General features: G+C 47.1%; 1 protein-coding gene across 2 annotated transcripts in view; it reads left to right on the top strand.

Moving 5' to 3' along the window:
- Positions 1-24,974, top strand: part of LOC142301208 (neuropeptide Y receptor type 2-like) — a 90,707-nt gene that overhangs the window by 22,168 nt on the left and 43,565 nt on the right. Inside the window, exon 1 of one of the 2 annotated variants that reach the window (XM_075342236.1) lies at positions 22,838-22,923. The exons of the other annotated variant lie outside the window; for it this stretch is intronic. The gene's annotated coding sequence lies outside the window, so the exon portion shown is untranslated. Of the gene's footprint in view, positions 1-22,837; positions 22,924-24,974 lie in introns of those variants that run through there. 2 annotated transcript variants of the gene reach the window in all.

The raw sequence follows: 24,974 nt of genomic DNA, 5'->3' as shown, positions 1-24,974 counted from the left end.
TGTTGGTAAAGAACTTGTCAGGTGACAAAGTAGGGTCCGTCTTATGCTTGCACTAGAGCCCACTTTTGGATGAGACCTAGGTTTCATACCGAGCTTAGACTACAACTATTTGAAATTGGCCCAAATATAAAATTAATTGTTAGTAAGATTGTAATTATATTCTTAGGAGTTCTGTACATGAATAATAGTGGCAAGCAAAGAAACAGAAAACACATTTATTAGGAAAATGTCTGTAATTAGGTTTGTACTTGTCCGATCCCCATTAGATTATAGTCTTATTAAAATTAATTACTGTAAAAGTGTCATCATTGTCCAAGGATCTGTTACCTTATGTCATATCTTCATAATTCTATGCCTCTCGCTTTTAGTGTATTCCACTTAGATCATAACAGGGTCAGGGCATAACGATTGCGGTCGTAGAGATCGTGACCGTCACGGTCATGCTTCAAGGAGGCTTGCTGACTCACCTACTTCAGCTGGATGTGCGTCCAAGGAAACACATTTAGTTGAAGTGCATAGTGTCACAGAGACTTGTGGTGTCCCTGCACTGTAATACACGTGTCCGGTCAATCAGAGGCCAGCAGCTGACGTCGGCATGTCCATGACTGGGGGCGAATGGCAGTAACATCATGCGCCATTGCGCGCATGTCAATATCAGGATTTTGGACATACAGTGTATACCAGGATGGACAAAGACGGGGCACATATAAACCAGGATGGGCCCAGGATGTGGGACCTATATACCAGGATGGGGAACATATATACCTGGAAGAGGCTCAGGATAAGGGACAATAGTACAGGATGGGGGACATTACTATATAATGCAGGGGAGGGCTGCACATGTCTTTATAGGATTTAGAATTCTACAAGGGCCCATACATCTGACTACCATACTGAAAGGGGGGGCAATGGAGATGGTGCCCAGATCCCATCCTTGACCCGGGGCCCATGGCATGCTAGTTATGCAACTGAACAGGGTCATATCTTAAAGATCCTTGATGTAGATACATACTGTAATGTGTAACATGGTCTCCCACCTACCATAGGCCATTTAAAATTCTGATTTGCTTGCATATGTCAAAGATGCATCCTCTATGCCTACCCCTTGATTATGTTACATCTTACATTAAAAGGCTGATTGTTGTTATGGTTGCCCGATTTATGATATGGTATGAGCATAATTTGTTTTTATTGCATCTTTAAAATTAATAATCCAAAGTCCCTGTTATTTAATTTGAGAGAATTTAATTTGAAGTTTTATCTGATCAGGCTGAGATTCTTTGTATGAGGTAGATAATTTGTGCTTTGGACTGCAGAGACATTCATTATTACATAGACAAAGGTTTAACCAAGTTAATTTTTCATTCTCCACCCTTCTCATAATAAAATTCTCTGAAAAGTAAGACATCTAACCCAGTACCTTAGTAGCCTCTTCTTCCATAATGAACTGATGCCTGAGAACTCGGAGGAAGGTGGCTTCTGGGTAACAAGTGAAAGAAAGTTAAGGTCTTTACTGGCTCGTTCTTCATAAATGTTATGAATGTAAACACTCTCACACATAGGTAATGGAAAAAAGGAAGACCTACATCAGGGAGATGCCGCACCCTCACCCAACTGGTACAGAATAGAAAGACCTTAGCCACACAACTCAAAACATCATCTTGGAAGAGACTCCCTAAAAGGCTGTCGAGTGGTTTTTCATACCTCTTGAAGGCCCAGGGGGGAGGCCTCAACACACTGCCAATAACGGGAGAAGAAGGTGTGCAGGAAGATACAGAAACCCAAAGTAAGAAAACTAAAACATGTTCTTCTAATGTAGAGAGGGAAAGATAAAGAGAGGTATAAATAAGCAAACCAAGTAAAACCTCTTAGAAACCTTAAAGAGGTGAAAGGAAAAGGTGATTGAAATGAAAACAAACTGACTCTCTGAAGGAACTAAACTGGTATTTACCCAATAAGGAAAACCACTAAGCCGAAGGGCTGGAAATCCTAAACACAAGTCCATCTAGAGGTATAGCCAGCAACGACGTGCAGTACAAAGGTGAACATATAAAACCCAACCCAGAATTTCATAGGGCAGACGTAAACAGAAAAATGAAAAACACCTGGAACGAACCAAGAAGGGACATCAAAGACAATTGGAACCACCAGCATTTGGATGGAAAGAAAAGGCAACAGCCCAGCAGCCAGAGGAACCGACCATGCAGCACCATATCACCAGATCAAATCCCAAACCGAGCCATGACAATAATGCTTCATTTTATGCATCAAACTCTTGATTAAAGGGAACCTGTCACCAGATTTGGTGACTATAAGCTGCGGCCACCACGACTGGGCTCTTATATACAGCATTCTAACATACTGCATATAAGATCCCAGGCCACTGTGTATAATGTAAAAAACACTTTAGGTGAGTATTATAAAGGGCGGTGCAGTGCAGACCGTTTGTATGGGTGTCTCCGTTCTCCGGGTGCGGGGCTTCCTCTTTCGGCCATCTTTGTCCTCCTTCTTGTGAAGCCTGGGTGCATGACGCGTCCTACGTCATGCACATAAGCCGGCATTGCAGTCCTGCGCAGATGCACTTTGATCTACTCTGAGCAAGGCAGATCAAAGTATTAGTAACAAATAGTACCGTAGATGGCAAATCACTGAACTGACTCTCTGCTGGTCATAATAGCACGTCCTCAACTATAGGGAAAATAGTGAAAAACACGAACTTTGCGTACTGAGAGTAAAATATAATATCAAAATGACCCAGAGCTCTCTTTCAGGGCAGCTATGGATACAATGATGTAGTTACTCACCCATGTGTACTAACTGGTAATAGGTCCATGATTTTATCCTGTTATTACATTTTGTACATGTATGATGACCTAGATAGAAATATAAAAAAAACTTTTGTATTAATAAAGAATGTTTTTCAGGTAATAACAATGCTCTGGGTCATTTTGATATTATATTTTACTCTCAGCACGCAAAGTCCTTTGTGTTTCTCACTATTTTCCCAGATCAAAGTATTGTAGTCACTGGTGGTGGCCAAAGCTTATAGTCGCCAAATCAGGTGATAGGTTTCCTTTAAGGGAACGAATAATTAAAAGAGGCACTGTAGCTATACAAAGGGATGTACTGGAAAGAAAATTTCAAAGTTGACACAAGAAGAATTATTTACTGTAAGAGCAGGGAGACTAATTGATTCTCTGACATAGTGGTTGCTCCATGATCAAAAAAAGCTTTACTTAGAAAACACAAAACAAGATAATTTTCAAAATAGCCCCTTTGCTATTCTTTTGATTCCCTCTCTAAGGCCTAAGACAGATGGCATGAAAATTGGACCGAGAGGAATGCAATAAAACATCGCATTCCACTCGGACCAATATTAACCTATGTGTCAGCACCCATGAGCGATTATTTTCTCGACCCCAATTGGACCGAGAAAACAATCGCAGCATGCTGCGATTGTAATGTGAGGCTCTTTCTCTCACACCCATTCAAGTCTATGGGGCGAGAGAAAAATCGCACTGCACTTGTGGTACACCGGTGTACCGCAAGTGCAGGGCGAGAATGGCAATAGCCAGCTACGGAGGAGAGAGGGAGATAAATCCCTCCCTCCTCCTCAGTGCCGGCCCTCCCCTCCTCAGCACTGGCCCGCCCCTCCTCAGAGCCGGCCCGCCCCCCGCAGCTGAGGTCCGATCGCATGATTGGACCTCAGTAGCAGTAACACTCGCATGACACTCGGCTCCTGCTGTGCTGCCAGCGTGAGCCAAGTGTCATGCGAGGATCGCATTAGTCCCCATATGGCCGCGGCCTTACTGACTTCCTAATTTAAAAGTGTTTCTGATGACTGAGCATGTGGGTTCCCTGGCACTGGACAATCTAAGTGGACGCTCTTAGAGAGAATCAAACACCAGGAGGCGCCACAACAAGGCTATAAAGTTAGTATCCAGACAAAAAAATCATATTTTAATAGTTCTAATTAAATACTTTTGCATAATCTAACAGAATTAATTATTTTTTTTGAGTAACAACCTTTTCAATTAAAGGGAACCTGTCACCACTTTTTTTGGCTATAAGCTGCGGCCACCACCACAGGGCTCTTATATACAGCATTCTAACATGCTGTATATAAGAGCCCAAGCCGCTGTGACAACATAAAAAACACTTTATAATACTTACCTAATGGTCGCGCTGCGGTGGAATTGGGTCACGGAGCCGCCTCTTTCGGCCATCTATGTCCTCTTTCTGAAGCCTGTGTGCATGATGCATCTACGTCATACACACTTGCCGGTCCTGCGCAGGCGCACTACAATACTTTGATCTGCCCTGCTCAGGGCAGATCAAAGTGCGCCTGCTCAGGACCTGAATGCCGGCGAGTGTGGATGACGTCGGACGTGTCATGCACCGCGGCTTCAGAAGAGGGAGGACGAAGATGGCCGAAAGAGGCGGCGCCAGCACCGGAGACACCTCCGTGACCCAATTCCACCGCAGTGCGACCGTTAGGTTAGCATTATAAAGTGTTTTTTTATGTTGTCACAGCGGCCTGGGCTCTTATATACAACATGTTAGAATGCTGTATATAAGAGCCCGGTGGTGGTGGCCGCAGCTTATAGCCAAAAAAAAAAGTGGTGACAGGTTCCCTTTAAAGGAAAGAGATAATTTATAGAAGCCTGTCACTTACCATACATATTTAATTCTATTTACCTGTTGTAATGCCTATGTTCTCCTGAATCTACCATAGGTTTTATTTATTCTTGCGCCTCTCCAGACCTGAAATATGGCCCCCTTTTCCCTATATGTACATGAAGTCTTATTAGACAAGTAGGTGTTGTCTTCAATATTATCTACTTGAGATTCCCACCCAGTTGTCAAAAAGGTCTGGATTTATATACTGGTCAGAATGGGCCATATTTCAGGACAGAGAGGCGCTGGAGCAAATGAAAGCCATCACCGGATTCAGGAGGACAGCAGCATTTACACCAGATTAGAAAAATAACTTTTTATGATAAGTGACAAGTATTTTTTTTTTTAAATTAGACCTGAATGTAATAATAATATATTTTTTAGACACCAGACCAAGCTTACCATAATTAAATAATTTGGACACTCCCCTATGAGAATGAATCTAATATATAAATCTGAGTGTATGTGTGTATATGTCCGCTAAAGGAATCCGCACCATCACATTTACAAACAATTTACAAAATTTTGTACAGACACCTCATTTGTCTCATAGAACGTCATGTACTATATTTTGAGGGGAAAGTTTAACCCCACATTTTACTGTTATTCACGCCGCAAAAATGCTTATTTACCGTTTGGATATGTGAGGTAATATATTGGCTGGTTTGACAGTGAGCCTGTATAGTTATCAGGTGTCCTATAGCAACCAATCACAGCTCTGCTTCTACTTGGCTACAGATCATTAATAGGAGCTATAGGCAACAAAGACATTCTTAGTATAAGACATCTTATGTGTCAGTTAATATGATTTTGGTGGTGAGAGGGGAAGACTGGGAGAGAGGGGGAGAGTGGGAGAGAGGGGAAGGGACAGTGTGAGAGACAGAGAGAGAGAGGAAGAGGGAAAGAGAGGGAGAGTGTGTGAGAGGGAGAGTGTGAGGGTGAGAGAGAGAGTGGGAGTGAGGGAGAGTGGAAGAGGGGGAGAGTGGAAGAGTGGGAAAGTGGAAGAGTGGGAAAGTGGAAGAGTGGGAAAGTGGAAGAGGGGAAGAGTGGGGAAGAGTGGGGAAGAATGGGGAAGAGTGGGGGAGTGAGGGAGAGTGGGAGTGAGGGAGAGTGGGAGTGAGGGAGAGTGGGAGAGTGGGAGTGAGGGAGAGTGAGGAGAGGGAGAGTGGGAGTGAAAGAGAGTGGGAGTGAGGGAGAGTGGGAGTGAGGGTGAGTGGGAGAGTGGGGAGAGGGAGAGTGGAAGAGAGGGAGAGTGGAAGAGAGGGAGAGTGGAAGAGGGGGTGAGTGGAAGAGGGGGAGAATGGAAGAGTGGGAAAGTGGAAGAGTGGGAAAGTGGAAGAGTGGGAAAGTGGAAGAGTGGGGAAGGGGAAGAGTGGGGGAGTATGGGAGTGGGAGTGAGGGAGAGTGGGGAGAGAGAGAGTGGGAGTAAGGGAGAGTGGGAGTGAGGGAGAGAGAGGGGGAGTGAGGTAGAGTCGGACACAGTGAGAGATGAAGAAAGACAGGGAAAAAGAGACTTAGTTACTATCCCGGGCAATGTTGGATGCTACAGCTAGTAGCTAATAAATATACAGACAAGATTAGTTTTTCATTAGCGTCCTCCATCCCTTTCTTATAGAAGGAATCTTAAGTAGAGGATCCTAATTCATGATATGAATATGTCCTAATAAGAGCATATGAAGTGTTTTCCCTAATCAGACAACCCCTTTAATATTACTATTTATGCAGTGCCATCATGTTCCATACAGCTGTATCCCTATTATTGTCTCATATCCTCAGCTGATCTGAAATGTACTCTATACAGAATTACAAATTAGCAAATGCAAAGCGATGAAAAGAGCAGAACAGCTGCAGATTCTGCTATATTCTAACTTCTCATAATTATGAAGTTTGTGACCAGTGAATATCTGCACAGCTATTACCATTGTGCCCCGGGAACAGCAAGTGATGGACAAGAAGAGGCACCGGGTGAGGGATCACCGAACTGCTGTCTACTTAAGCTGCAACTTGCTCCCTCCCTGGTGTAATTGCACTGAGAAAAAAAATGGCTAATTGAGCTGGAGGACAATGGCACTGATGAGAATAAATTAGTGCTCTTGCCGGCATGTGCAGGTGAGAAGAGAAAAACTGAGATGCTGAAAGCGACACAACAGGAGCTCATTCTCTCCTTTGTGAAGAGGAACTGATTTTTTTTTATGTTGCCATCTACACCCCCTCATATTTCAAATTTTTTCATACTCCTCAGTCCTTTGCCATGAAAAGGAAAAAAAAACATTACATGGTGTCTCAAAGTGGTTTTATCAATGGGCAGTGGGGGTGAAAATGAATGAAAGGGGTTATGAAGTTAAAAAATGTACTTATATAAGCTTAATGTAGAAAGTTATATATTCCACTAACATACTTCTCCTATCACTTCTCCTGCTGAACTTCCATGCCTGTGCTCAACACAAGACAATTTATGTTGTGTTGGTAAGTGATTGGAATATTTTGAAAAGGGGGCTGGCTGACCTGCTCATTTCATTAACTAACCATGCCCGCTTGACTGCTGAGACCCTGAACCCCCCAACCAACACGTCCCATGTCCAATTAAACACACCGACACCAATGTAACCAAAATATAAAACTTTATTGGAGAGCTTTATCAAAAAACACTCATACTCTCATCTTTTTTGTGGAGGTAGGTCGGTCACAGCAAAGATAACCATAACTATTAGCAACTTCCAAAACGAAGCGTTGTGCCAGGCCGGACTCCCGGCGCACTTCAGCTTAACAAACATACCAGTTTTGGATAAATACCGCTGTGACTTGTACAATTCACAAACATTAGGGAGGGAGGGTGGGACAGCTTGATCCGGTTCTCACGCAGTGAGGAGAGGCCGGAATCAGGAAGAGAGGGACTTTATATATGGGAAAGAACTATGGAACTCTGGGAACGATCCCATTGGGCCAAATCTATAAGGGGAGAGGCAAAATCTATAAGGGGAGGGTGTGTTAAATCGGACATGGGAAGAATGCTTAACCCTGTACTGCCTGGGCACAGCAGTCAGGGTGCATCCAGTTAATTACTGACATGCCCTATAGACTGCTGAGACCCTGAACCCCCCAACCAACACGTCCCATGTCCAATTAAACACACCGACACCAATGTAACCAAAATATAAAACTTTATTGGAGAGCTTTATCAAAAAACACTCATACTCTCATCTTTTTTGTGGAGGTAGGTCGGTCACAGCAAAGATAACCATAACTATTAGCAACTTCCAAAACGAAGCGTTGTGCCAGGCCGGACTCCCGGCGCACTTCAGCTTAACAAACATACCAGTTTTGGATAAATACCGCCACGGAGGAGCAAAGACTTTAGACTGCGCTCCGACCCCCACCCATCAAACACAGCGCTTGCTCTATGCCGTCTTGTAAGCCAGACAAGAATATGTCTAAGCCAATTTCGTTCAAATGAACGCCATCCGTAATCATGAGGGGCGAATTGTCCCCTTCTAATTGCCGATGTCGAACCACAATTCCTGCTTTAAAACGCACAAATCGCGATATACGCGAATTGAGCGTACGGACCTCAAAGCCACGGAATCCAAGGGCCCGTCCGCCAGGTCGATTCTCAGCTCGCTGTCCAGCCCAGAAAATATAGGAATGGCCGAGCAGCCAAATCACCGGTTTAGCAGCGCCTAAAAGTAAAAAACCGTTAGCGTGGGAACAGCAACTGGCATTTAACTGACAACCTGCAAAGGAAATTATCAATGAAGCAGTAGTTCCGGTCTGATATAGCGCGCAAAACAAGCCGAATGCCAGCGGCCAATACGCTGAATAACTTCGTTGGGCAATCCTGCCCGGGCTGCCTCCGTTGCAGCCCCGATCCTAAAAGAATGAGTGCCAAACTCCAATGGAGAAAAAAACCCAAGGACCTGAGGCATTTCCGAAAAACTGACAGGAACTGGAATCTCGTCATAGGGGAACCATCTTCATGAACTAGGAAGGAAAATTCCCCATGGCGGACCGCCATATAATTATGAACTAATCTAACGGGGCACACCGGTCCGGATATGGAAAATAAGGGAATCCAGCAGCCTTTTCCGGATTGGTCAGTCTTGGATTTACGTATGCGAATACGTAAACCCACATTAGTCAAAATAACATCGTCATGCCAGAGGCCACCATGGGTGCCTTTAGAAGAAGACACCAACTCACCGATGCGTAATGCACCAAAAAAGGCCAACGCGAAAGAGGCGGAGAAGAGGGCAGACTCGAAAGGAGAAGGGCAGACGGCAGGTATGCCGTCAATGATGCGAGATAGGAGGCTAAAGGAAACTGGCCTCCTGCTCTCTTTGCTAGGCCGCCCTCTGCTCCATCCCTTGACTGCCTGCCGCACTATAAAAAATTTGGTAACATCCGACCATCCCCGTAGCTTAAAATGAAAGGCGAGGCCGGACAACCGGTTCCTAGCAACCGCGCTGGACAAACCATTGTTATACATATTCATCAGGTATTGGCAAGTTGCTTCCAACCTGGAACATTCAGATGTCGCGATCGGGTGGCCCGCAGCAAAAACTAACCATTCGGCCCATGCCTTACCGTAAGAACGCCATGTCACCGGGGCCACGGAGGATGTCACCAATGGCATCAACTGCAGTCCAGCAGGTCCCACATGCTGGATGGGCACGAGATTCCCTCTGCTTGAGCTTGAGGGTAAAGGTGTCGGAATTTCTGAAAGTCAAAACAGGACAAGGAAACAGCTATCATGTTGCACGTATCCGGAACATAGCGAGCTTTTAACCAAATGTTGAGCTCCAAACATTTAAAAACCAAAAATCTCAGCAGCTTGATAACCGGCAGGGAAGACGAAGTCAGGTGATTAATCGCGTGGGCCACACTCGAGTTATCCGAGTAAAATAAAATTCGCCTATTTTGAATAGCAGGGCCCCACATAGCCACAGCTGCTACAATGGGGAACAACTCAAGAAGCGTTATATCGGAAATGAAACCGTTGGTATGCCAGGAGGAAGGCCAACGCTCCGCGCACCATTGGTCTTTAAAGATAACGCCAAAACCCAACGACCCAGATGTTTCAGAAAACAGTGGTAGCTCTGTATTGGACACGAAACTATCTTGAAAACAAGTGCGACCGTTGTACCTGGAAAGAAATTCTTCCCACACGGCCAAATCCTCACGCAAGCGGGAGGTAATCCGGATACGATGATGGGGGAGCCGAACACCTGTTGTAGCCAGTGAGAGCCTGCGGGAAAAAATTCTGCCCATTGGCATAACCCGACAGGCAAATACTAAGAGGCCCAGCAACGATTGCATCTGACGTAGTGTCACACTCCGTACAGCGCCGAACCCCTTTATCATGGACAGCAGCCTCGAAACCTTGTCATCTGGGAGCCGGAAGACCATTACGTTCGAATCGATCTCGATACCTAGAAAAGATAGGACTGGAGAAGGACCGATAGTTTTGTCCTCAGACAACGGAACGCCAAATCTGGCCATGAGTGTGCAGAACGTATCCAATAAGACTTGACAACGGGAGGAGCCTTGAGGGCCCACAAACAGGAAGTCGTCAAGATAATGAATGACAGATTGGGAACGGGATTCAACCTTAACCGCCCACTCTAAAAACGAACTGAATAATTCAAAATAGGAACATGAGATTGAGCATCCCATAGGAAGGCAGGTGTCAAAGTAGTAATAGCCATCTACGAAGCAACCGAGTAAATGGTAACAATCCGGGTGGACCGGCAGGAGGCGGAAAGCCGACTCAATATCCGACTTGGCCATGAGCGCGCCCTGACCCGCCTTCCTGACTAACTCGACGGCTCTGTCGAAAGATACATAAGTCACCGACGCCTCACACTCGAGTATACCATCATTAACGGAAGAACCTCTAGGGTGAGATAGGTGGTGTATCAAACGGAATTTTCCAGGCTCTTTTTTTGGTATGACTCCGAGGGGGGACACCCGCAAGTTGGAAAATGGTGGTGAACGGAAAGGGCCTTCGATTCTGCCTTTAGTTAACTCAGTGTTAAGCTTGTCTAGCAGGACGTCATGGAATTCATAAGCGGACTTAAGATTCTGAGCAAAAAGAGGGAGTCTGGTAAAGTTGAAGGGGATGAAGAACCCGAAACTGAATCCAAAGCGCAACTGCGCGGCAGCCTCTTTATTGGGGTAACGGTCGAGCCACGGCCCCATCGCGGCTACGCTCACTGGGGTCTTTGTGGTCGGACGGAGTTGACGACGATTTAGCTGGCAATTTTGGAGAAGGTCTGGAGCACTTGACTGCGGCATGTGTGCCTCCGCAATTGGAGCATTCATGTTTATATCTGCAGAGACCGAAGAATCGACAGTGACCCTCATTGAACAACCAGCACGTGCCGGGTCTACGCACGGCCACTGAACTGGAACCGGCGGAGTTGCCAGAGGCCGCAGACGGAAAGGGGGTTTTTGGCGTCATCATGAAACGCAACCATGAGTCCGTAGCTTTTACTCCCCAACCTAAATGGGGTTGGAGTGCTAAACGGCGCCGAAAGTCTTCATCATAGCGCCACCAGGCCGAGCCGCCATGCGCTTTGAAAGAGTTATAAATTGAATCGGCATATATAAAGAGCTCAGAACAACGTTCGGGGTGCTTTTGACCCATAACGCAACCCATGACAAAAAAGGCTTGCAGCCAATTGTTAATTGTTTTTGCGACTCTGGGTTTCCTCTCAAAAGGCCGATCAGCGGACCGCCGCTCTTTATCAATCGTAAATTGTTCAGTGGATACCAGAGACCAAATGTCAATGTAGTCATTGGCCCATATTTTATTAGTAGTCTCGGCATCAAGGTGCGAACCCAAGGGGGAAATACCACAAAAAAACGTGTCCCTATGTATATCCGCACGGGGAGGGGGGTTGGGTCTCTTTTCCGGTTGCTGACCAAGTAATAACGGGTTAACTAATATCTTATTACCCGGGGTATTAATATGTGCTAGCAGTGTTTGTAATGACATAGCCGTTTTATCAGGCCCTGCCCAAGCCCCCGAATAATTGTACTCACCGACAGCAGGAGGGTCTGTAGGATTAAGCGGTATCTGTGGAGCAGCTGAAACGTGCGCCTGGTCTATATATGTCTCGGCGTCCCTCTGGCGGCTGGTTCTGTGTCGAGAGGGCCTACCAGACACTCCAGACTCATCAGACGACTCCGCCGTGGTTGAAGGCGAACGCCATCTTGAGGACCGTGAACGATGACGTCGGCGAGAGGACCTGGACCGGCGCGTAGCATAGCCGGTATGTCGATCCTGATCCCTATCGTAGCGACGACGCCTATAAGGGCTTCGAGAATGCGAAGAGGCTGAGGAGGCAGCAGAGCGGTTACCGCGCCCACGGCGTCGCCGACCGTGGGCCGTGCTTCCAGCACCCGCTGCGTAATCCACCCAGGGGGCAGATTGAGTAGGAGGGGGCTGGGGTACGTTCTGCACTGTGGGAGGCAAGGCCATCATTGCTTGTGCTGCAGTCGGCAAAACCATCGCCGCAGGCGCTGCAGGAGGCAAAGCCATCACCGCAGGCGCTGCAGGAGGCAAAGCCATCGCCGCAGGCGCTGCAGGAGGCAAAGCCATCGCCGCAGGCGCTGCAGGGGGCCAAGGCATCACCGCAGGTGCTGCAGGAGGAGGCAAAGCCATCACCGCAGGTGCTGCAGGAGGCGAAGCCATCACTGCAGATGCTGCAGGAGGCCAAGCCATCACTGCAGTCATAGCAGGATGACCAGTCATCCCCCCTTGATTGTTGATGATTTGTGGCATTGTTTGGGGTGCTACATTTGTGGCTTCTGCCACAGATCCCACCCTGCATACTTTTGATGCATTGCAGGGTGTGAGGGAATGATAAGTAACTGCCATCGGGGGCATAGATTGTGCAGCACACTCCTCTGCTGAGGAGGAGGAGGAGCTGCTGCGACTATTATGGCCTCCCATAGCAGAGGGAATCGGCCGTACAGGAGGTGGAGGAGGTGCAGAGCTCTGCAGCGTGTTGGGGACAGCAGACGGAGGCAGAGCAGGGAGCGATGATGTTAAAGATGGCAGCGCCGCTTTGCCTGCAGGACAGGTAAGGCTTGCGGCCGCTGCATGCGTTGGAGCTGGGCGGGTGGGCGGGGCTTCGCATGAGGGACGTGAACGCGCGCGTCCTGAGCGCGGGGCGCGCACACGCCCCCCGCGCCTGCGCAGAGACGATCCTGCAGAGGGGCTCAGACGCTCCGGAGGGCGGATTGCACGGGCAGGCCGCCTGCCGACCGGTTGATGTGTCTGTGCCTCAGGAGGGGGGGGGCGCTGCTCACCAAGAATTGCAGCAAGCCATGCGTCCCCTTCCCTCCTGATCCTGTCCCTGACAGCGTCACCTAGCATGTCAGTCATCTCTCACCAGCTTGATCCGGTTCTCACGCAGTGAGGAGAGGCCGGAATCAGGAAGAGAGGGACTTTATATATGGGAAAGAACTATGGAACTCTGGGAACGATCCCATTGGGCCAAATCTATAAGGGGAGAGGCAAAATCTATAAGGGGAGGGTGTGTTAAATCGGACATGGGAAGAATGCTTAACCCTGTACTGCCTGGGCACAGCAGTCAGGGTGCATCCAGTTAATTACTGACATGCCCTATAGTATGTCTATGCATTGACAAAGGGGCAAGCTTAGGTAGTAAAATGAGCAGCAGGTCAGCCGCCCTGATCACATAGCTCTGGCCATGTGCCAGCATTGTAATAGGTTGTACTGCACCAAGCACGGGATCAGAAGTTAAGCTGTTATACCTAGGACCACCATGCGGTGATGTATACAGACTGGGTCCTTAGAATTTGGCATCTGCGTCACCTTGGAATGGGTGAGCCATAGGCTCTGGACCTTTAGGAGGTTATCCCAGGGTTGCCTAAAGCCTGCTTTACACCTTTCAATTTTGCATACGATATTGTATGAGATGTGACCCGCCCCCATTGTATGTGCGGCACGTTCAATTTTTTGACCGTGCCGCACAATCGATTAAAAGCTGTCACACGTACTTACCCGTCCATACGACTTCACTGTGGGCGGCGAACATCCACTTCCTGGAGTGGGAGGGACGTTCGGCGTCACAGCGACATCACGCGGCAGCCGGCTAATAGAAGCGGAGGGGCGGAGATGAGCGGGACGTAAACATCCCGCCTACCTCCTTCCTTCCGCAGTGTCGGCGGGAGCCGCGAATGGAGGTAAGCTGTCGTTCAATGTTCTCGGGGTGTCACACACGGCGATGTGTGCTGCCTCGGGAACATTGCACAACCGCACGTTCAATTTTTGAGAAATGAACGACGCGCATGCGATGAACGGATTTTCGTTCAATCGCAATTGCACGGAGGTTTTACATGCTACAATCATACTTACGATGCTTGATGTGCGTCACTTACGACGTGACCCCGCCGACACATCGTAAGATTTATTGTAGCGTGTAAAGCACCCTTAACCGGCCTTTGCTCAATCTATAGTCCTTGAACTCTTCTGCATGCAGAACTGACTCCCCACAAGGCTAGCCTCTCTAACCAACCCACTGGCCATCTGTCACTCCTCCTCCTTTCTTACCTAACATATGGTCTCCCGCTGCCCCTACCCAACCACTAGGTGGTGTCAGCCGCTACCTGGTCCTGGCTCTGCTACATCGGGGACCCGTGCTTCACTAACAGCACCAGTAAAGGGTGCTTTACACGCTGCGACATCGCTACCGATTTATTGTCGGGGTCACGTTGTTAGTGACACACATCCAGCGCCGGTAGCGACATTGCAGCATGTGACACCAAGGAGCGACGATCAACGATTGCAAAATCGTTCAAAAACGCTGATTGTTGACACGTCGTTCCTTTCCTTAATATCGCTGCTGCCACAGGTATGATGTTGTTCGTCGTTCCTGCGGCATCACACATCGCTATGTGTGACACCGCAGGAACAACGAACATCTCCTTACAGGCGTCCACTGGCAATGAGGAAGGAAGGAGGTGGGCGGGATGTTACGTCCCGCTCATCTCCGATCCTCCGCTTCTATTGGACGGCCACTTAGTGACGCCGCAGTGACGTCGCTATGACGCCGAACGCATCTCCCCCTTGAAGGAGGGATTGTTTAGCGGTCACAGCAACGTCGCTGACAAGGTATGTGCGAACATTGTCGCTACGGCAGCGAGCACCACATATTGCACCAATGACGGAGGCGGGTGCTATTGCTCGCAACATCGTTAGAAATCGCTAGCGATGTCGCAGCGTGTAAAGCCCCCTTTATTCTACTACTACATATATTAACAGCGTATTTGATACTTCAAACACATTTCTTGGGCAACATGGACAATTAGCATAAAACAGTAAAGGGGGGCTCAACCACCATCTACAGTAGCATGAGAAGGTAATGGAAATAGGTGGTTCAAAAAGTGCAGGCAATGTGAATCAAGCCAGAACCAGTGTTGTAGTATTAGCAGCCTGATGTGCCAGTACCAAAAATGAGACTACTGTTCTGAAGACACATGCCAGCTGTAAAAGAGAGGCCTCACCTTTCTACTTTTTAAACTTTCTATATGTAAATTTGATTTACAAAAGATCTGGATACATTTCTAAAGCTCTACAGGATTGTTAGTAGTAGCTTTATCACACTGCCACAGTATGACCTGAGCAATTATATTTAACAGAAAAAGTGAGGCCATCAAGAGAATTGAAAATTAGACCTGGGGTGACTTCAGCCCTGTGTCGGGCACCATGTCCTAAAACATTTACTTCACATATACTGACTTTACTTTAAGCTAAACACTCCTGAATTCTAGTGCATACTTTATCTGCCTTCAGTGGTTTAATTTGGTGGCTTACGTGGCTTCAAAAGGGGCATTGTCTACAAATGCATTGGCATGCACTAAATATGCAACATTTTGGCATTTGCACTGTCTAAAATTAGACAATTTTGGTAAATCTGCCCCACTATTTCTAACTGTCTGGAGCACGGTAGGCCACATACTGTGGCACATCCCTTACCTGATAAGAATTTCCATTGAGATCCTCAACCCCGATAAGGAGCGCACTGCTAAGCCATAATATATGATTTAGTAAAGCTACTCTGCAATATGAGTGGCTAAAGGTCCACGTACACAACTCGATTTTTATCTTACCCTAATAGTTTAGTCTAAACAAGTTGCCGATCACATGACAATAGAGCAAAATGCTTGTTCATTGGTTGAAATGATCTTTTAGACTGCACAATCACTGCATTGTCCTGTATACGCAGAACCCATGTGCACTAATGTGCACTGAATGATCTATTACAAATCGCTCAGTGTGTGTGGTGGGCTTGCCCTATACCAGTTACGTCACATACTCTGTGTGTTATATTAAGATTAAGGCTGAGATAATGGCAGGATGGAAGAAAAAGGGTTAAAGGGGAAGTGACAAATGCGGGAAAGAGGATGGTTGGGAGGTCTCGAGAGGAACCAGTCTAGAATAGGGTTCAAGTGTGAGAAGACGTAGCCTCGGTGCTAGGGCCATTCAGGGAACCATGAGGTAAAATTGAGAGGTCCGGAGCCTACGACTCCCCCAGCGGGCTTAGAGAGTCATCTGGCTAGAGAGCCACCATGGCCCAGAATCGGACAAAGATGAGCGAAGTCAGAGCCAAAGAGACACAGACCCTGGAGCTTGAGGATGAGATCCAAGATAGCTGAGGGGGACAGTTCAAGAGGAAGTACCCCCACACTTCAAGAGGAAGAAGGGAAAGGAAGGCCATGTCTGTCATAATGGTATGCAGAATAAAGTGAACTTTCTGGTTGGCTAAGTGTGCACTGGTGTTTTGTGTGTCACTGACTATCTATGATGATGACCTCCAGAGAGGTGACGGATATCGGCCTGAAGAAACCAGTAAAAGTCATGCACCCCACTCGAGTTCCCATCCGTATACAGTGAAAGAGCCCGGTGCCCAAATGGCCCGGGACTGGCACCTTCCTTCATGTGTGCATTATCAATTGCGGTCTGCCTGTGTAGAAAGGTTAATAAAGGACCGTTGATCAGCAAGCAATGTAAACGCACCTTTACTCTGTAGCCCCTTGTACAGCCTGTCTTCAGTATATTACAGAGACAAGTACAAACAAGCAATGGTGAAAATCAGACCACACTCGGATGTTGATTTTTTCTTTTTGCGGACCCATAGACTTGAATTGGCGAGTACCATGTGATTCTTAGAAGAAAATGGTACATGCTATGATTTTTATATACACCGAATCATCACATCCTCATTGAATAACACTGGTCCGAATGCAATCCTTTTTTTTTAACGGATAGCACTAAAACTGAAAATTCGGTTGTGTGCCCCAGTAATTCAATATGGCACCCATCAGAAAAGTGATTTTTCTAGTTTGGATAAATCCTTATAGGCATTTATAAAGGTATTATATGGTATTTTATAGGTTGTAATATTAGCAGCTGATTTAGATTTCTCCGGTCCTGATGAAAAAAAATAACAGAAGCCAATTAAGGAAATTACATTGCCATTAGACAGTAGACAATTAATAACATGGGATTTAATAAACACAAGAACAGTGATCGGTAATTCACTCCTAACATACTGCTGTACTCCGGTTATGCCGCCTGACACCATGCAATCGCTTAATTGTAGTAAATCTATAAAGCCAACCAAATTTTATTTTCCTGGGATAAGAACTAAACAGTTTTTGCTCTAAGTATCCTGTAAGAAATTGCAAATGACTGGAAATGAGCTCCGGAAAATTTACCGGACACAGTTTGTAATAGATATGGTGACCCCATTTGGGATCATTTATAACTGGTAATAGACATTTTTATGATATCATTATAAATAATAATTTAACTCTTTGGTTGCATCCCATAGCTTTCGTCTTCACCTAGTGGACTGACAGCGATCAATATTGAAACTCTGAATGTTGTAAGATGGCAACTGACTACATTGTAAATGGCCGGTATATATCCCAGAGGTGGTTGTCCTCTGGATGTAAACCTGGAATGTCTACTCTGGTACCTGTATTGTCACGAGCTCTGCTAAGTAGTTCAAGGGCCAGGTTTACAGATAGCTAGAGAGATGGGTGAGCTATCCACATATTCCCACTCATGGATGTGTCTCATATGTCCTAATGAGACTGTTTATTTGGCAAATGGTCAGTCTGTGTGAGGAAGTTTCAAGTGTTCGCTGAGGCTAACTGAATTCAGTGTGTGTGTGTGTGTGTGTGTGTGTGTGTGTGTGTGTGTTTAGGTATGCCAAACCACCTGAAGGTAGACAGACTTGAAATCCGGTGTGAATACGGACAGAGGTCAGTGTATGGTGCCTGATAGGTCCACTGGAGCAGTACTGTGGAGAAGTGTATTCGAATCGGAGAGGACATACCGCGAATATTACAGACTACGAGTGCAGTTTATGTGTTTTAATAAACCAACTGGACTTTTAAATGGTTTGTGTTCCTATTGCTGAAACAAGCAAAGTGAGTACACCATGACGTTTAGTCAGTGACATGTCACAATGTGGACCAGTTCTTCTCAAGGTGTATAGGTTTTAAAAGACATTAACACCTACAGGGGCAAGGTTTTTTTTTAAATTCAATACATGTATTATGGGCTAAAAAATAACTTTTACAATAGAGTTCATTATACATTTTGCACCACTTTTAATTTTATAGGCTTTTTGTACCATTGTACATTTCTGGCTGCAGAATGGGGTAACTGGGAATTCATCAGTGAACTCTTTCTTACAGTAAGATTGTAAGGCCACTTTCACATTGCGTTTTTACCTACGTTCACTGTTCCTGTCGGGGCATCCGTCCGAACCCCCCTCCTCCTCCCCGAAAAAATGTGTTTCGGACAAATGCCGATGGGGACATTGACTGTAATGGAGCAGACGGAGTAAGTGTGTGCGCTGTCGTACACCATTTTCGGGCACATGCGCTTTCTGCAGGCGGACACCTGAACATAGTAGACTACGTTAATTAATTTTTAATTAACTGGATAGATTAGCAAAATGAGTAATTGTAAGTACACAGTGCTATTTAATAAGACTGCAATACATTAAGAGGACAACATTTTTGATGGGAGTGATTTTTTTAAATCTATTTGAAGCAATATAGTAGAATATTTTTACTCCAGCCACTAATTATATATCACAAAATTAAGTGGCTACAAGTTTGAATTTAATTTTATTGATTTATTGATTGATTGGTTGATTTTAGCTTGCTTTTGGTTCGGTCTGTGAAACTGAAGAGGCTGAACACAAGTGAAAATAGGGAGCATAAATATAGTGATTTGATTTTGCTATAGTATTTCTTACAAAATTGGGACTTTTTTTTCATAATTTAAGCCAACATTATAACACTATACTGCCATATAATGCCAAAATAACAATCCCATATAGTACAGTGTCTACATGATATGCAGTATTTAGGCCACATTATATAGCCATAAAGGGGGGGTAACTGAATATTACACCAAATTTGTTATACACCAGTTTTCTGTAAAAAAAAAGTTGTAAAATTTGCATCAGGATTAGAGATGAGCGGTGTTCGAATGGAACTGTTTGCCAATCTCAAATTCGACCTGTTTTCGGTGATGTTCGAGTCATTCGACGAACGCGAACAATTAGCTTCAAGTTTGACAGTTCGAGGTTATGTTCGATAACAGTTCGATCACCTAAAGCGTAACTGAATTTTTACAGTAATACTGTTATTCAATGTTAATACAGTGGAACCTTGGTTAACGAGAACAATCCGTTCTGGGAGTGTGCTTGTTAACCAAGTGACTTGTTTAGCAAAGAAAGATTTTCCATAGGAAATCATTGCAATGCAGACAATTCCTTCCACAACTTGTTAAATGTCCCATCCTGGTCCCCTATTGTGCCATTCCACACATGCACAAACACACACAAACACACACAAACACACACAAACATACACAAACACACACGTACACACACATATTATGCTCACCTTACCTTCCGTTCCATCGCCGGCCTCCTGGGACTTGCAGTTCGCCGGTACAAGATGTGTATCGGGTAACCATCGTGACCGATGCCGGAACGTCCGCTGACAGAGCGCTGACTTCAAAGGAAGGAGCCGCTTGCCTCTGACTGGCCAGCGCGCTGCCTTTGAGTAGCAGCTGACAGAGGAAGTTCCTCACTCGTCGTGATGGTTACCCAATACACGTAGTTCGCCGCTAAAGGATGTGTATCGGGTAACCATAGTGACGAGGGAGGAACTTCCTCTGTCAGACGCTACTCAAAGGCAGCGCGCTGACCAACCAGAGGCAAGTGCTTCCTGCCTTTGATGTCAGCGCTCTAGCAGCGGAAGTTCCAGCATCGGTCGCAATGGTTACCCGATACACATCTTGTACCGGCGAACTGCAAGTCCCAGGAGGCCGACGATGGAACGGAAGGTAAGGGGAGCATAATATGTGTGTATGCGTTCGTGTTTGTGCATGTTTGTATGTGTTTGTGTTTGCCTGCCATTGTTTTCAATGGTGTTCAAAAGTGTTCGACGAACGTTCGACGAAAACACCCGCCGTTCGATGAACCAAACCGAACTCGAACACTAGGGTGGTGGCTCATCTCTAATCAGGATTTTTTTTTGTGGAAAAATGTTACATCTTTTTTGCTCTTTCTACACTAATAATAACTTGGTAAAAGGGAACAGGGATGCAAAAAAAAATAAAAATACCGTAATGTATGCCCGAAAACTGGCGCACACTGAAGCTAAAATCTTTGCGAGTCTTAATAACTTTCCCCAGATAGTTCCCACACACAATACTATAACACAGTGCAGCATATATGCTGAATACAAAACCTGCTTCATTATTTTATACGGAGGAACATACAGCAACTTCCACAACCTCTAACTTTCCTGCTATCTGTTAGCGTCTATTTATATATTCCGGCATTTTCGCTGCCTGCTGAGTTTATTTCTGTAGATAAGAATTTGTCACATTTTGTAAAAAAAAAAAAAGCAGCAGCCGTGGCGGGTGTTGGAGAATTCACCCGCTCCTGGGTTTACTGTGAACGTCTAACACCGCTGCGAGGAGAATGTGTTCCTAGTTACAACTCTGAAAACAACTCGTTTGTATGTAAATTAGCACTAAATAGAAACACCTATTATTTTGAGAGATACAACAGATATTATTAAAACTATTGCTTCAGTCGTTTTCTCACCTCAGTTTTTTTCATTGTGCTTGACTTTGAGTTAGCAACAAACTAAAGAGTCTGGAGCTGGACTGGAAAACAACCTTGGGAGGTGTAACATCGGCGTTTCAGTTGCATACCTACGCCCGTGCCCTGATGCACTCTGGTACCGATGTCCTTGCACTCTCCTCCCCCCTACTCAGCTGGGATACCATTGCCGATTCCTTTTCGTTGCTTGCAAGGTTCCCTGCTCTGCCACTCACGTCTGTCCTTTGGAGTGTTTATGTTCCCCATCCCGTCTAGCAGGCAGAGTGAGTCCGTTGATGGGCTGCCCTATGGTGACGGCTCCTGGCTCTATATGCTGCTTTGCCCCAGGCGCAGTTGTGGGCCAGAGGACTTGAAATCCTCTGCCCGGCGGATTCTGCTGGCAGGCCTTGAAGTGCCCACCAGCCTAGGGCTCTGTACCCTGAGATGTGCGCCGGTCCTGAGGGAGCTATTAGCTCTCCCCTCAGCGACTGTATTCTCGTGCATATTACTTGCTTCCCGGTGGTGACTAGACTCTGTGTGTGTGTGGCTCCTCTCTCCCCCGGAGTGTACTCACTCCTGGTCCTGGGATAATTCCTGCAGCCACCCGTCCCTAGGACCTCTCTCTTGTAGATCTGCTTCTTTCTGCCTCCTCAGACTGAGTGTGTGAGTCTTATGACTCACCACTTCCCTCTCAATCTCTGTGCTGCTCGCCCCTCCCCCACAGGTTCCTGAACTAGTGAGCAAAAGGTCCACTACATTAGTGATGGTCACCTTCCAATGTCTCTACCCTAGCCCAGTCCCAGTGAAAGGGCATCTGTGTGTTTTGGTGGATTGTGAATGACCGGCACTGACCTCCTCCTTACCCAGGATGAATACTGCACCTCTAGTGAGGTGCAGTACCTTATAGTGACTGTAGCCTCAGGGGCGCCACATGTCCCTGTCTGGATTTACACAGCCTTAACTAGATTACGGTTCACAATCCATATCTGATGCCACCTGTAAAGGGTGCTTTACACGAGACGACGGATTGTGCGATGCATCGTCAGGGTCACAGTTTTCGTGACGCACATCCGGCATCATACACGACGACGTCTCGTGTGAAACCTCTGAGCGACGCAGTATCGCTCACAAATCGTGAGTCGTGTACTCGTCGCTCAGTTTCATAATATCGTTTATTTTTACTTGTGCCGGTTGTTCATCGTTCCCACGGCAGCACACGTCGCTCCGTGTGAACCACGGGAGCGATAAACTCTGCTTACCTGCGTCCCATGGCTCCCGCCGGCTATGCGGAAAGAAGGAGGTGTTGGCGGGATGTTTACATCCCGCTCATATCCGCCCCTCCACTTCTATTGGCCGGCGGCTGTGTGACGTCGCTGTGACGCCAAACGTCCCTCCCCATTCAGGAAGTGGACGTTCGCCGTCCATAGCGAGGTCGCTCAGCGGGTAAGTACGTGTGACGGGGGTTTCACGACTTTGTGCGACACGGGCAGCGATTTGCCCGTGATGCACAAATGACGAGGGCGAGTACGATCGATTGTGAAATCGCACAATCGGTCGTCCCGTGTAAATCAGGCTTTATTCCGGACCTATTTAACCAGATTTCCAGTCCTAGATGGTTCTCCAAACTTCATCTTAGAGGGGCCTATAATATGACTCGGGTCCAACAGGGAGATGAGTGGAAGACGACATTCAATACGCCGGAGGGTCACTTTGAGAATCTCGTGATGTCTTTTGGTCTGACTAACACACCTGTGGGTTTTCAGCACCTTGTGAATGAAGTATTTACTCACCTATTGGAAAAAATTGTTATCATTTACTTAGATGATACTCTAACTTATTTGCAGGATTTGGGTTAAAATTTGTCAAACAGGTTTTACGTATCCTCACGGAAAACAAATTGTATGCAAAATTAGAGAAATGTGTATTTGTCGTTCGGGAACTTCCGTTTCTGGGCTACATAATTTTCACTTCTGGTTTTAGGATGGATCCCTCCAAGTTGCAAGCTATTATGAAATACGATCATCCTGAGAACCTGAAAGTGCTGCAACATTTCTTATGGTTTGCAATTATTACAGTGAGTACATAGAAAAAATTCTACCATTCCAAGACATCTGACTGACATAACGAAAAAAGGAACGGACTTTTCTAACTGGTCACAGGGTGCTTTATACGCTTATGATTGTCTTAAAAGATGTTTCGCATCAGCACTAGTGTTGATACGGCCTGATGTATCACTTCCCTTCACGGTGGAAGTTGACGCATCAGAAGTGGCGGTGGAAACTATGTTGTCTCAGGCAGGGCCGTATTTACCACTAGGCACCTGTGGTCCGGTGCCTAGGGCGGCGCGATGCGGGGGGCGGCGCCTTCTAGCTGCAAAAAAAAAAAAAAAAAAAAAAAAAAATTTAATTTTTTTTTTTACCTATCCCACTAAATCCGCAGTCTTTTCGCGGGGGTGGGGGGGGGGGTGGGGTAAAGGGGGGTGTTGTGTTGGGCGCACGGGCGCCCCTCTATTGATTTGTATGTATCCGCGTCTTTAAAGCGGATACAAATACACTGCAGGCAACGGGCACAGGGAGCTGATTGAACCCGGAACTGCCGACAGCTGCATTTCCGGGGTCACAACACGCGCGCTCCAATCAGCTTCTTGCCAAGAGCTGGGACATCCAAACCTGTGCAGAGCTCACAGCAGGCACCAGTGTGACGTCTGGAGGATAATCACCGGGTCCGGAGCAGGTAATAAACTGTCTATATGTGAAGGGGGGGCTTTACTGCTAACTGCTAACTTTACTGCTTTACTGCTACTGTGCTAACTGTATGTGATGGAGGGAGGGGTGCACTGCATCATGCAGTGCACCCCTCCCCCCATCACATACAGTTAGCACAGGCATTTCTGAGTATGCAGTGCGCCCCTCCCCCCATCACATACAATTAGCAGTAAGCACAGGCATTTCTGAGTATGCATGCAGTCTGCATGCATACTCAGAAATGCCTGTGCTTACTGCTAATTGTATGTGATGGGGGGAGGGGGGCACTGCATGCATACTCAGTAATGCCTGTGCTTACTGCTAATTGTATGTGATGGGGGAAGGGCGCACTGCATACTCAGAAATGCCTGTGCTAATTGTATGTGATGGGGGGAGGGGCGCACTGCATACTCAGAAATGCCTGTGCTAACTGTATGTGATGGGGGGAGGGGTGCACTGCATGCATACTCACAATTAGCAGTAAGCACAGGCATTTCTATGTGATGGGGGGAGGGGCGCACTGCATACTCAGAAATGCCTGTGCTAACTGTATGTGATGGGGGGGAGGGGGGCACTGCATGCATACTCAGAAATGCCTGTGCTTACTGCTAATTGTATGTGATGGGGGGAGGGGCGCACTGCATACTCAGAAATGCCTGTGCTAACTGTATGTGATGGGGGGAGGGGTGCACTGCATGCATACTCACAATTAGCAGTAAGCACAGGCATTTCTATGTGATGGGGGAGGGGCGCACTGCATACTCAGAAATGCCTGTGCTAACTGTGATTAGCTGAGGCTGGGGGAAGAGAGGCTGGGGGAGAGGGAGGCTGGGGGGAGAGAGACACTGAGGCTGGGGGGAGAGAGAGGCGCTGAGGCTGGGGGGAGAGAGAGGCTGGGGGGGAGGCTGGGGGGAGAGAGAGGCTAAGGCTGGGGGGGAGGCTGGGGGGAGAGAGAGGCTGACGCTGGGGGGAGAGAGAGGCTAAAGCTGGGGGGGAGGCTTGGGGGAGAGAGAGGCTGAGGTTGGGGGGGAGGCTGGGGGGAGAGAGAGAGGCTGAGAGGAGAGAGGCTGATGCTGGGGGGAGAGGGAGGCTGGGGGGAGAGAGAGAGGCTGAGGCTGGGAGGAGGGAGGCTGATACTGGGGGAAGCTGGGAGCAGGGAGGCTGATGCTGGGGGAGGCTGGGAGGAGAGAGGCTGATGCTGGGGGAGGCTGGGAGGGGGAGGCTTGGAGGAGGGAGGCTGATGCTCAGGGAGGCTGATGCTGGGGGAGGCTTGGAGGAGGGGGGCTGGGAGGCTGGGAGGAGGGAGGCTGATGCTGGGGGAGGCTGGGAGGAGGGAGGCTGATGCTGGGGGAAGCTGGGAGCAGGGAGGCTGATGCTGGGG

This window comes from Anomaloglossus baeobatrachus, chromosome 4 (genome assembly GCF_048569485.1).
Source record: "Anomaloglossus baeobatrachus isolate aAnoBae1 chromosome 4, aAnoBae1.hap1, whole genome shotgun sequence".
Lineage (NCBI taxonomy): Eukaryota > Metazoa > Chordata > Amphibia > Anura > Aromobatidae > Anomaloglossus > Anomaloglossus baeobatrachus.
This window is presented reverse-complemented; position numbering and strand designations above follow the sequence as displayed.